Here is a 12,010-nt window from a genome sequence, read left to right as displayed (position 1 = left end):
TCATACAAAATATACACTTAGCTTCAGTGGTTCCAAAGGTCAAAACTTCGTCTACAATCACGGAATTGGCAGTGCGACGACATGTCGAAAACCAACCCACGCAATAGAGGACGAAGAACCGATCACTCGGAGCCAAAAACACCACAAAATTAATTCTAACCGCGGAAATACGCCTAACCTTAATCGATATCCATTCCGACCCTATTGGTCCAAATCTAAACCTATCGCAAGTGTTCCTCTTGAAGTGTCAGCATTCTTGATTATTTGGTGTCCATTCTCCAAATCACGGTGTCCTTTAATTTTCTTCTTTTTTCATCAGACGCCTTAGATGGCCCATGTCTTATTATCTGTAAGAGGACGGATTAGTTCATACAAAATATACACTTAGCGTCAGTGGTTCCAAAGATCAAAACTTCGTCTACAATCACGGAATTGGCAGAGCGACGAAGGCTCGAAAACCAACCCACGCAATAGAGGACGAAGAACCGATCACCCGGAGCCAAAAACACCACAAAATTAAGTCCAACCGCGGAGATACGCCTAACCTTAATCGATATCGGTTCCGAGCCTAATGGTCCAAATCTAAACCTATTACTAGTGTTCCTCTTGAAGTGTCAGCATTCTTTATTATTTGGTGTCCATTCTCCAAATCACGGTGTCCTTTCATTTTCTTGTTTCTTCATCAGACGCCTTAGATGGTCCATGTCTTTTGTATCTGTAAGAGAACGGATTAGTTCATACAAAATATACACTTTGTGTCAGTGGTTCCAAAGATCAAAATTTCGTCTACAATCACGGAATTGGCAGAGCGACGAAGGGTCGAAAACCAACCCACGCAATAGAGGACGAAGAACCGATCACTCGGAGCCAAAAACACCACAAAATTAATTCTAACCGCGGAAATACGCCTAACCTTAATCGATATCCGTTCCGACCCTAATGGTCCAAATCTAAACCTATCGCAAGTGTTCCTCTTGAAGTTTCAACATTCTTGATTATTTGGTGTCCATTCTCCAAATCACGGTGTCCTTTCATTTTCTTCTTTCTTCATCGGACGTCTAACATGGTCCATGTCTTTTATATCTGTAAGAGAACGGATTAGTTCATACAAAATATACACTTAGTGTCAGTGGTGCCAAATATCAAAATTTCGTCTAAAATCACGGAATTGGCAGAGCGACGACATGTCGAAAACCAATGCACGCGATAGAGTTTGAAGAACAGATCACTCGGAGCCAAAAACACCACAAAATTAATTCCAACCGCGGAAATACGCCTAACCTTAATCGATATCCATTCCGACCCTAATGGTCCAAATCTAAACCTATCACAAGTGTTCCTCTTGAAGTGTCAGCATTCTTGATTATTTGTTGTCCATTCTCCAAATCACGGTGTCCCTTCATTTTCTTGTTTCTTCATCATACGCCTTAGATGGCCCATGTCTTTTGTGTCTGTAAGAGAAGGGATTAGTTCATACAAAATATACACTTAGCGTCAGTGGTTCCAAAGATCAAAACTTCGTCTACAATCACGGAATTGGCAGTGCGACGACATGTCGAAAACCAACCCACGCAATAGAGGACGAAGAACCGATCACTCGGAGCCAAAAACACCACAAAATTAATTCTAACCGCGGAAATACGCCAAACCTTAATCGATATCCGTTCCGACCCTAATGGTCCAAATCTAAACCTATCGCAAGTGTTCCTCTTGAAGTGTCAGCATTCTTGATTATTTGGTGTCCATTCTCCAAATCACGGTGTCCTTTCATTTTCTTCTTTCTTCATCAGACGCCTTTGATGGCCCATGTCTTATTATCTGTAAGAGAACGGATTAGTTCATACAAAATATACACTTAGCTTCAGTGGTTTCAAAGATCAAAACTTCGTCTACAATCACGGAATTGGCAGTGCGACGACATGTCGAAAACCAACCCACGCAATAGAGGACGAAGAACCGATCACTCGGAGCCAAAAACACCACAAAATTAATTCTAACCGCGGAAATACGCCTAACCTTAATCGATATCCATTCCGACCCTAATGGTCCAAATCTAAACCTATCGCAAGTGTTCCTCTTGAAGTGTCAGCATTCTTGATTATTTGGTGTCCATTCTCCAATTCACGGTGTCCTTTCATTTTCTTCTTTCTTCATCAGACGCCTTAGATGGCCCATGTCTTATTATTTGTAAGAGAACGGATTAGTTCATACAAAATATACACTTAGCGTCAGTGGTTCCAAAGATCAAAACTTCGTCTACAATCACGGAATTGGCAGTGCGACGACATGTCGAAAACCAACCCACGCAATAGAGGACGAAGAACCGATCACCCGGAGCCAAAAACACCACAAAATTAAGTCCAACCGCGGAGATACGCCTAACCTTAATCGATATCGGTTCCGAGCCTAATGGTCCAAATCTAAACCTATTACTAGTGTTCCTCTTGAAGTGTCAGCATTCTTTATTATTTGGTGTCCATTCTCCAAATCACGGTGTCCTTTCATTTTCTTCTTTCTTCATCAGACGCCTTAGATGGCCCATGTCTTTTGTATCTCTAAGAGAACGGATTAGTTCATACTAAATGTACACTTAGTGTCAGTGGTTCCAAAGATCAAAATTTCGTCTACAATCACGGAATTGGCAGAGCGACGACATGTCGAAAACCAATCTACGCGATAGAGGACGAAGAACCGATCACTCGGAGCCAAAAACACCACAAAATTAATTCCAACCGCGGAAATACGCCTAACCTTAATCGATATCCATTCCGACCCTAATGGTCCAAATCTAAACCTATCACAAGTGTTCCTCTTGAAGTGTCAGCATTCTTGATTATTTGTTGTCCATTCTCCAAATCTCGGTGTCCTTTCATTTTCTTGTTTCTTCATCAGACGCCTTAGATGGCCCATGTCTTTTGTGTCTGTAAGAGAAGGGATTAGTTCATACAAAATATACACTTAGCGTCAGTGGTTCCAAAGATCAAAACTTCGTCTACAATCACGGAATTGGCAGAGCGACGACATGTCGAAAACCAACCCACGCAATAGAGGACGAAGAACCGATCACTCGGAGCCAAAAACACCACAAAATTAATTCTAACCGCGGAAATACGCCTAACCTTAATCGCTATCCGTTCCGACCCTAATGGTCCAAATCTAAACCTATCGCAAGTGTTCCTCTTGAAGTGTCAGCATTCTTGATTATTTGGTGTCCATTCTCCAAATCACGGTGTCCTTTCATTTTCTTCTTTCTTCATCAGACGCCTTAGATGGCCCATGTCTTATTATCTGTAAGAGAACGGATTAGTTCATACAAAATATACACTTAGCGTCAGTGGTTCCAAAGATCAAAACTTCGTCTACAATCACGGAATTGGCAGCTCGACGAAGGGTCGAAAACCAACCCACGCAATAGAGGACGAAGAACCGATCACTCGGAGCCAAAAACACCACAAAATTAATTCTAACCGCGGAAATACGCCTAACCTTAATCGATATCCGTTCCGACCCTAATGGTCCAAATCTAAACCTATCGCAAGTGTTCCTCTTGAAGTGTCAGCATTCTTGATTATTTGGTGTCCATTCTCCAAATCACGGTGTCCTTTCATTTTCTTCTTTCTTCATCAGACGCCTTTGATGGCCCATGTCTTATTATCTGTAAGAGAACGGATTAGTTCATACAAAATATACACTTAGCTTCAGTGGTTTCAAAGATCAAAACTTCGTCTACAATCACGGAATTGGCAGTGCGACGACATGTCGAAAACCAACCCACGCAATAGAGGACGAAGAACCGATCACTCGGAGCCAAAAACACCACAAAATTAATTCTAACCGCGGAAATACGCCTAACCTTAATCGATATCCATTCCGACCCTAATGGTCCAAATCTAAACCTATCGCAAGTGTTCCTCTTGAAGTGTCAGCATTCTTGATTATTTGGTGTCCATTCTCCAATTCACGGTGTCCTTTCATTTTCTTCTTTCTTCATCAGACGCCTTAGATGGCCCATGTCTTATTATTTGTAAGAGAACGGATTAGTTCATACAAAATATACACTTAGCGTCAGTGGTTCCAAAGATCAAAACTTCGTCTACAATCACGGAATTGGCAGTGCGACGACATGTCGAAAACCAACCCACGCAATAGAGGACGAAGAACCGATCACCCGGAGCCAAAAACACCACAAAATTAAGTCCAACCGCGGAGATACGCCTAACCTTAATCGATATCGGTTCCGAGCCTAATGGTCCAAATCTAAACCTATTACTAGTGTTCCTCTTGAAGTGTCAGCATTCTTTATTATTTGGTGTCCATTCTCCAAATCACGGTGTCCTTTCATTTTCTTCTTTCTTCATCAGACGCCTTAGATGGCCCATGTCTTTTGTATCTCTAAGAGAACGGATTAGTTCATACTAAATGTACACTTAGTGTCAGTGGTTCCAAAGATCAAAATTTCGTCTACAATCACGGAATTGGCAGAGCGACGACATGTCGAAAACCAATCTACGCGATAGAGGACGAAGAACCGATCACTCGGAGCCAAAAACACCACAAAATTAATTCCAACCGCGGAAATACGCCTAACCTTAATCGATATCCATTCCGACCCTAATGGTCCAAATCTAAACCTATCACAAGTGTTCCTCTTGAAGTGTCAGCATTCTTGATTATTTGTTGTCCATTCTCCAAATCACGGTGTCCTTTCATTTTCTTGTTTCTTCATCAGACGCCTTAGATGGCCCATGTCTTTTGTGTCTGTAAGAGAAGGGATTAGTTCATACAAAATATACACTTAGCGTCAGTGGTTCCAAAGATCAAAACTTCGTCTACAATCACGGAATTGGCAGAGCGACGACATGTCGAAAACCAACCCACGCAATAGAGGACGAAGAACCGATCACTCGGAGCCAAAAACACCACAAAATTAATTCTAACCGCGGAAATACGCCTAACCTTAATCGCTATCCGTTCCGACCCTAATGGTCCAAATCTAAACCTATCGCAAGTGTTCCTCTTGAAGTGTCAGCATTCTTGATTATTTGGTGTCCATTCTCCAAATCACGGTGTCCTTTCATTTTCTTCTTTCTTCATCAGACGCCTTAGATGGCCCATGTCTTATTATCTGTAAGAGAACGGATTAGTTCATACAAAATATACACTTAGCGTCAGTGGTTCCAAAGATCAAAACTTCGTCTACAATCACGGAATTGGCGGTGCGACGACATGTCGAAAACCAACCCACGCAATAGAGGACGAAGAACCGATCACTCGGAGCCAAAAACACCACAAAATTAATTCTAACCGCGAAAATACGCCTAACCTTAATCGCTATCCGTTCCGACCCTAATGGTCCAAATCTAAACCTATCGCAAGTGTTCCTCTTGAAGTGTCAGCATTCTTGATTATTTGGTGTCCATTCTCCAAATCACGGTGTCCTTTCATTTTCTTCTTTCTTCATCAGACGCCTTAGATGGTCCATGTCTTTTGTATCTGTAAGAGAACGGATTAGTTCATACAAAATATACACTTTGTGTCAGTGGTTCCAAAGATCAAAATTTCGTCTACAATCACGGAATTGGCAGCTCGACGAAGGGTCGAAAACCAACCCACGCAATAGAGGACGAAGAACCGATCACTCGGAGCCAAAAACACCACAAAATTAATTCTAACCGCGGAAATACGCCTAACCTTAATCGATATCCGTTCCGACCCTAATGGTCCAAATCTACACCTATCGCAAGTGTTCCTCTTGAAGTGTCAACATTCTTGATTATTTGGTGTCCATTCTCCAAATCACGGTGTCCTTTCATTTTCTTCTTTCTTCATCGGACGTCTAACATGGTCCATGTCTTTTATATCTGTAAGAGAACGGATTAGTTCATACAAAATATACACTTAGTGTCAGTGGTTCCAAATATCAAAATTTCGTCTACAATCACGGAATTGGCAGAGCGACGACATGTCGAAAACCAATGCACGCGATAGAGTTTGAAGAACAGATCACTCGGAGCCAAAAACACCACAAAATTAATTCCAACCGCGGAAATACGCCTAACCTTAATCGATATCCATTCCGACCCTAATGGTCCAAATCTAAACCTATCACAAGTGTTCCTCTTGAAGTGTCAGCATTCTTGATTATTTGTTGTCCATTCTCCAAATCACGGTGTCCTTTCATTTTCTTGTTTCTTCATCATACGCCTTAGATGGCCCATGTCTTTTGTGTCTGTAAGAGAAGGGATTAGTTCATACAAAATATACGCTAAGCGTCAGTGGTTCCAAAGATCAAAACTTCGTCTACAATCACGGAATTGGCAGTGCGACGACATGTCGAAAACCAACCCACGCAATAGAGGACGAAGAACCGATCACTCGGAGCCAAAAACACCACAAAATTAATTCTAACCGCGGAAATACGCCAAACCTTAATCGATATCCGTTCCGACCCTAATGGTCCAAATCTAAACCTATCGCAAGTGTTCCTCTTGAAGTGTCAGCATTCTTGATTATTTGGTGTCCATTCTCCAAATCACGGTGTCCTTTCATTTTCTTCTTTCTTCATCAGACGCCTTTGATGGCCCATGTCTTATTATCTGTAAGAGAACGGATTAGTTCATACAAAATATACACTTAGCGTCAGTGGTTCCAAAGATCAAAACTTCGTCTACAATCACGGAATTGGCAGAGCGACGAAGGCTCGAAAACCAACCCACGAAATAGAGGACGAAGAACCGATCACCCGGAGCCAAAAACACCACAAAATTAAGTCCAACCGCGGAGATACGCCTAACCTTAATCGATATCGGTTCCGAGCCTAATGGTCCAAATCTAAACCTATTACTAGTGTTCCTCTTGAAGTGTCAGCATTCTTTATTATTTGGTGTCCATTCTCCAAATCACGGTGTCCTTTCATTTTCTTCTTTCTTCATCAGACGCCTTAGATGGCCCATGTCTTTTGTATCTGTAAGAGAACGGATTAGTTCATACTAAATGTACACTTAGTGTCAGTGGTTCCAAAGATCAAAATTTCGTCTACAATCACGGAATTGGCAGAGCGACGACATGTCGAAAACCAATCTACGCGATAGAGGACGAAGAACCGATCACTCGGAGCCAAAAACACCACAAAATTAATTCCAACCGCGGAACTACGCCTAACCTTAATCGATATCCATTCCGACCCTAATGGTCCAAATCTAAACCTATCACAAGTGTTCCTCTTGAAGTGTCAGCATTCTTGATTATTTGTTGTCCATTCTCCAAATCACGGTGTCCTTTCATTTTCTTGTTTCTTCATCAGACGCCTTAGATGGCCCATGTCTTTTGTGTCTGTAAGAGAAGGGATTAGTTCATACAAAATATACACTTAGCGTCAGTGGTTCCAAAGATCAAAACTTCGTCTATTATCACGGAATTGGCAGTGCGACGACATGTCGAAAACCAACCCACGGAATAGAGGACGAAGAACCGATCACTCGGAGCCAAAAACACCACAAAATTAATTCTAACCGCGGAAATACGCCAAACCTTAATCGATATCCGTTCCGACCCTAATGGTCCAAATCTAAACCTATCGCAAGTGTTCCTCTTGAAGTGTCAGCATTCTTGATTATTTGGTGTCCATTCTCCAAATCACGGTGTCCTTTCATTTTCTTCTTTCTTCATCAGACGCCTTAGATGGCCCATGTCTTTTGTATCTGTAAGAGAACGGATTAGTTCATACAAAATATACACTTTGTGTCAGTGGTTCCAAAGATCAAAATTTCGTCTACAATCACGGAATTGGCAGCTCGACGAAGGGTCGAAAACCAACCCACGCAATAGAGGACGAAGAACCGATCACTCGGAGCCAAAAACACCACAAAATTAATTCTAACCGCGGAAATACGCCTAACCTTAATCGATATCCGTTCCGACCCTAATGGTCCAAATCTACACCTATCGCAAGTGTTCCTCTTGAAGTGTCAACATTCTTGATTATTTGGTGTCCATTCTCCAAATCACGGTGTCCTTTCATTTTCTTCTTTCTTCATCGGACGTCTAACATGGTCCATGTCTTTTATATCTGTAAGAGAACGGATTAGTTCATACAAAATATACACTTAGTGTCAGTGGTTCCAAATATCAAAATTTCGTCTACAATCACGGAATTGGCAGAGCGACGACATGTCGAAAACCAATGCACGCGATAGAGTTTGAAGAACAGATCACTCGGAGCCAAAAACACCACAAAATTAATTCCAACCGCGGAAATACGCCTAACCTTAATCGATATCCATTCCGACCCTAATGGTCCAAATCTAAACCTATCACAAGTGTTCCTCTTGAAGTGTCAGCATTCTTGATTATTTGTTGTCCATTCTCCAAATCACGGTGTCCTTTCATTTTCTTGTTTCTTCATCATACGCCTTAGATGGCCCATGTCTTTTGTGTCTGTAAGAGAAGGGATTAGTTCATACAAAATATACGCTAAGCGTCAGTGGTTCCAAAGATCAAAACTTCGTCTACAATCACGGAATTGGCAGTGCGACGACATGTCGAAAACCAACCCACGCAATAGAGGACGAAGAACCGATCACTCGGAGCCAAAAACACCACAAAATTAATTCTAACCGCGGAAATACGCCAAACCTTAATCGATATCCGTTCCGACCCTAATGGTCCAAATCTAAACCTATCGCAAGTGTTCCTCTTGAAGTGTCAGCATTCTTGATTATTTGGTGTCCATTCTCCAAATCACGGTGTCCTTTCATTTTCTTCTTTCTTCATCAGACGCCTTTGATGGCCCATGTCTTATTATCTGTAAGAGAACGGATTAGTTCATACAAAATATACACTTAGCGTCAGTGGTTCCAAAGATCAAAACTTCGTCTACAATCACGGAATTGGCAGAGCGACGAAGGCTCGAAAACCAACCCACGAAATAGAGGACGAAGAACCGATCACCCGGAGCCAAAAACACCACAAAATTAAGTCCAACCGCGGAGATACGCCTAACCTTAATCGATATCGGTTCCGAGCCTAATGGTCCAAATCTAAACCTATTACTAGTGTTCCTCTTGAAGTGTCAGCATTCTTTATTATTTGGTGTCCATTCTCCAAATCACGGTGTCCTTTCATTTTCTTCTTTCTTCATCAGACGCCTTAGATGGCCCATGTCTTTTGTATCTGTAAGAGAACGGATTAGTTCATACTAAATGTACACTTAGTGTCAGTGGTTCCAAAGATCAAAATTTCGTCTACAATCACGGAATTGGCAGAGCGACGACATGTCGAAAACCAATCTACGCGATAGAGGACGAAGAACCGATCACTCGGAGCCAAAAACACCACAAAATTAATTCCAACCGCGGAACTACGCCTAACCTTAATCGATATCCATTCCGACCCTAATGGTCCAAATCTAAACCTATCACAAGTGTTCCTCTTGAAGTGTCAGCATTCTTGATTATTTGTTGTCCATTCTCCAAATCACGGTGTCCTTTCATTTTCTTGTTTCTTCATCAGACGCCTTAGATGGCCCATGTCTTTTGTGTCTGTAAGAGAAGGGATTAGTTCATACAAAATATACACTTAGCGTCAGTGGTTCCAAAGATCAAAACTTCGTCTATTATCACGGAATTGGCAGTGCGACGACATGTCGAAAACCAACCCACGGAATAGAGGACGAAGAACCGATCACTCGGAGCCAAAAACACCACAAAATTAATTCTAACCGCGGAAATACGCCAAACCTTAATCGATATCCGTTCCGACCCTAATGGTCCAAATCTAAACCTATCGCAAGTGTTCCTCTTGAAGTGTCAGCATTCTTGATTATTTGGTGTCCATTCTCCAAATCACGGTGTTCTTTCATTTTCTTCTTTCTTCATCAGACGCCTTAGATGGCCCATGTCTTATTATCTCTAAGAGAACGGATTAGTTCATACAAAATATACACTTAGCGTCAGTGGTTCCAAAGATCAAAACTTCGTCTACAATCATGGAATTGGCAGTGCGACGACATGTCGAAAACCAACCCACGCAATAGAGGACGAAGAACCGATCACTCGGAGCCAAAAACACCACAAAATTAATTCTAACCGCGGAAATACGCCTAACCTTAATCGCTATCCGTTCCGACCCTAATGGTCCAAATCTAAACCTATCGCAAGTGTTCCTCTTGAAGTGTCAGCATTCTTGATTATTTGGTGTCCATTCTCCAAATCACGGTGTCCTTTCATTTTCTTCTTTCTTCATCAGACGCCTTAGATGGCCCATGTCTTTTTTATCTGTAATGGAACGGATTAGTTCATACAAAATATACACATAGTGTCAGTGGTTCCAAAGATCAAAATTTCGTCTACGATCACGGAATTGGCAGAGCGACGACATGTCGAAAACCAATCCACGCGATAAAGGACGAAGAACCGATCACTCGGAGCCAAAAACACCACAAAATTAATTCTAACCGCGGAAATACGCCTAACCTTAATCGATATGCATTCCGACCCTAATGGTCCAAATCTAAACCTATCACAAGTGTTCCTCTTGAAGTGTCAGCATTCTTGATTATTTGTTGTCCATTCTCCAAATCACGGTGTCCTTTCATTTTCTTGTTTCTTCATCATACGCCTTAGATGGCCCATGTCTTTCGTGTCTTTAAGAGAAGGGATTAGTTCATACAAAATATACACTTAGCGTCAGTGGTTCCAAAGATCAAAACTTCGTCTACAATCACGGAATTGGCAGTGCGACGACATGTCGAAAACCAACCCACGCAATAGAGGACGAAGAACCGATCACTCGGAGCCAAAAACACCACAAAATTAATTCTAACCGCGGAAATACGCCAAACCTTAATCGATATCCGTTCCGACCCTAATGGTCCAAATCTAAACCTATCGCAAGTGTTCCTCTTGAAGTGTCAGCATTCTTGATTATTTGGTGTCCATTCTCCAAATCACGGTGTCCTTTCATTTTCTTCTTTCTTCATCAGACGCCTTTGATGGCCCATGTCTTATTATCTGTAAGAGAACGGATTAGTTCATACAAAATATACACTTAGCGTCAGTGGTTCCAAAGATCAAAACTTCGTCTACAATCACGGAATTGGCAGTGCGACGACATGTCGAAAACCAACCCACGCAATAGAGGACGAAGAACCGATCACTCGGAGCCAAAAACACTACAAAATTAATTCTAACCGCGGAAATACGCCTAACCTTAATCGATATCCATTCCGACCCTAATGGTCCAAATCTAAACCTATCTCAAGTGTTCCTCTTGAAGTGTCAGCATTCCCTATTATTTTTTGTCCATTCTCCAAATCACGGCGTCCTTTAATTTTCTTCTTTTTTCATCAGACGCCTTAGATGGCCCATGTCTTATTATCTGTAAGAGAACGGATTAGTTCATACAAAATATACACTTAGCGTCAGTGGTTCCAAAGATCAAAACTTCGTCTACAATCACGGAATTGGCAGAGCGACGAAGGGTCGAAAACCAACCCACGCAATAGAGGACGAAGAACCGATCACCCGGAGCCAAAAACACCACAAAATTAAGTCCAACCGCGGAGATACGCCTAACCTTAATCGATATCGGTTCCGAGCCTAATGGTCCAAATCTAAACCTATTACTAGTGTTCCTCTTGAAGTGTCAGCATTCTTTATTATTTGGTGTCCATTCTCCAAATCACGGTGTCCTTTCATTTTCTTCTTTCTTCATCAGACGCCTTAGATGGTCCATGTCTTTTGTATCTTTAAGAGAACGGATTAGTTCATACAAAATATACACTTTGTGTCAGTGGTTCCAAAGATCAAAATTTCGTTTACAATCACGGAATTGGCAGAGCGACGAAGGGTCGAAAACCAACCCACGCAATAGAGGACGAAGAACCGATCACTCGGAGCCAAAAACACCACAAAATTAATTCTAACCGCGGAAATACGCCTAACCTTAATCGATATCCGTTCCGACCCTAATGGTCCAAATCTAAACCTATCGCAAGTGTTCCTCTTGAAGT

The sequence above is a fragment of the Hetaerina americana genome, unplaced genomic scaffold (genome assembly GCF_022747635.1).
Source record: "Hetaerina americana unplaced genomic scaffold, ioHetAmer1.1.p SCAF_44, whole genome shotgun sequence".
NCBI classification, from domain to species: domain Eukaryota; kingdom Metazoa; phylum Arthropoda; class Insecta; order Odonata; family Calopterygidae; genus Hetaerina; species Hetaerina americana.
Note: the sequence above shows the minus strand (reverse complement) of the source record.